Below are 2,674 nucleotides of genomic sequence, written 5' to 3' on the forward strand. Positions count from 1 at the left end.
AAGAGACAAGCGATCAAGTCTCAGAGTTCTCAGTCTGGGTGGTCTTCACCGGCAAGCTCGAGAGAACAGCATCTCCCAGGGTCAGAGAGAGTTGGTCAGTTCCCCCAAGCCACTTTCTCCTTTTTCCTTGCAGACGGAACCTGTTTGTACTTAGGGTTCCAGGCCTCCTCTCCATGATTTGGGGAGGTGCAATCCTCACACTTCAAGCCAGTCTTTCTGGTGATCTCATTCCATTTGCCTGTGAGTGGCTTCTGGGTGGCCATGAGGTTCTGTCCCGGCCAAGGAGACACGAGGAAGGAACGTCACTGGATAAACAAACAACATCTCCCCCATCCCCCCCCCCCCCGCCCCAGAAACACCAAAAAACCTGTCCGCTGTCCACTGACTATTGCTGAGGCTGCCTCTGAAGCCTGGACCTGAAGCAGCCATTGGAAGCCTGTGTGGAGAAGCACCGACTCCCCTGCCTGGGGCCAAGCTGAACGTGGGAAAGAACCCAGGTCCCCGATGACGTCATGGAGCCACTGAATTCACCGGGATGCTGGACTTCTTGTTACGTCAATGAGTTTTCCTTATGGTTTGGTGCAGGCAGGTCAGAACTTGGGCTTTTTTGTGGGCGAATGCCACCTAGATAATACACTCCTTCCTGGCCTCGTTCATGTTGCTTCCCCTCACTTCCTCTTCCGGGAAACAGGACGTGCCTCCGCCAGGAATACTGTAGGAGGGGTTCCTGCCTGGTGTGGGAAATACAGCAGGTCCTTTCCAAGCCTGGAATTCTCTGCTCCTGTGCTCTGCAGAGAGGAGCTCTGCATAGCCGCTGGAGGGGGTTCCTCAGAGCTCTGGCAGGCAGTGGGGGGCAGTAGGAGTGCAGGGCTTGGAGGCAGACAACCCGAGAGGCATCCTGGTGATTCCATTACTGGTCCTGCCACTCTGGCTGATCACGTCAGCTCTCAGAAACTCAGTTTTCTTACCTGCAAGATGGGGATAAAAGTAGCCTCTACCCCAGGATGAGGATTAAATGAGAAAACCATCCAAGTGCCTGTGCATGTGAACTCCTATTTATAATTACTTTCAAGAAAAGTCCAAAACAAAGAACAGAAACAAAAGGATTTGGTTACTTTACTGGAAACAGAGAAATGAAATATAAAGTCATTTGTTGGAAATTTGGGGAAAGCGGCGGTCTTCTCCAGGCAAGACTTCATGCTCTTTCCCTCACCAGCTTTTCCAACAAACACCACTCTTTCTAAGTGCGTCTAAAGAGCAGCCCAGCTGGGAGCAGAGGAGAAAGAGGAGTCCCTTGGACTGTGGACTGCAGCCCCACTGCAACCAGCTATTAATAGCCTATAAATCCTTGGAGCGGAGCCCTGGCCCCTCCCACCCCCCCGGGACAGCAGAGGGGTCAGAGCACTGCCTGATATGGTCTCAGAATACTGGTGATCCCTGGAATTCTCCCAGTTAGGGAACTTTTCTCCTGCTGGGCTGGGCCTGGCTGGGCTTCCTCGTGCAGAGACCCCAGCCTGAACTGCTCCTCAGGGTCATATTCAGCGAGCACGTATTGACCTCTTTCTGGGTCCCCAGACCACACACTACCTACCTTGAGACACGCGATCTCGTTGTACTCTCCCAGCAATGAGCACGGCTATCCTATGGAAACGGAACCCAGCTCAGAGAGGGGTCATGGAGGGTTCAAGGTCATTCAGAGAGGAAATTCGGGTTCTAAAACCCAAGTCACGGGTCTCCAAGCCAGTGCTCTAACATTTGTATTACATTGTGAAGTCTAGGGGACCTCTGGGTCTCCCACAAGACCACCCAAATCCCCTGGTCATGCTGGCCCGGAGGGAGAGGGCCTGGGAGTAAAGTGGGTCAGAGAGCGAGGGCAAAGCTAGCCTGACCCCTGGACTCTGGCCTGGAGAAGCTGACCTGGAGCAGCTCCCCTGGGTAGGGAGACATGGGCTCAGGGAGCAGGTGGAGCCCCTCCTTCCTTTTCAGCACGGGCACCTGATCCTATCCCTTCCCTGCTTAGACAACCTCAGAGACCCTCTCTCGCCCCTGAATGGGGCACCGGGATAGTCCCTTAGCTTGACACTTGGGGTCCTTCATGACCGAACTCCTGCTTTTCTTTCAACATTTACTTTGATTCTGTACCTTCTGTTCCCTGACAGACTGACAGGTGCCAGGATAGCATTTTGAGGGCAAGGATCGAATCTTAGGCCTTTTTGGACCCCAGATCCTGGCCCCGCCTCCAGAGCAGGTGTGATGCTCAGCAACTGCCAGGAGAGCTGGGTCCAGAGAGCTGGGCCAGGAGGGGTGCGGCATAGGACATGGGGCAAGGAGGCCACACACAGAGGAGGGCCCAGACTGCCCCTTCTGACTCTGGGGCTGAGTCCAAGAGATGCTGGGCCTGGGGTGTTTGGTCGTTTCTCCTTTAAGAGTAAGTGCTAGTGTCTGAAACTTTGGGGCTGTCGAGGGCATTAGGTCCAGGCTGCTTCCAGAAGGAGTTCTCCAGAATTGGGCACAAATATTAGACTGTGAGCGTCTGTCTTCCTGGGTACGGATGCCAGGACATTCTACGGAGAAATGACAACACGAGCATTTCCTGAGTGCTGACAAGGTGCCAGGAATTGTTCTGGGAGCTGGTGGCCCAAGAAGCCCACCCAGAGAGGAACGGATCTAACTC

Source organism: Meles meles, chromosome 8 (assembly GCF_922984935.1).
Source record: "Meles meles chromosome 8, mMelMel3.1 paternal haplotype, whole genome shotgun sequence".
Lineage (NCBI taxonomy): Eukaryota > Metazoa > Chordata > Mammalia > Carnivora > Mustelidae > Meles > Meles meles.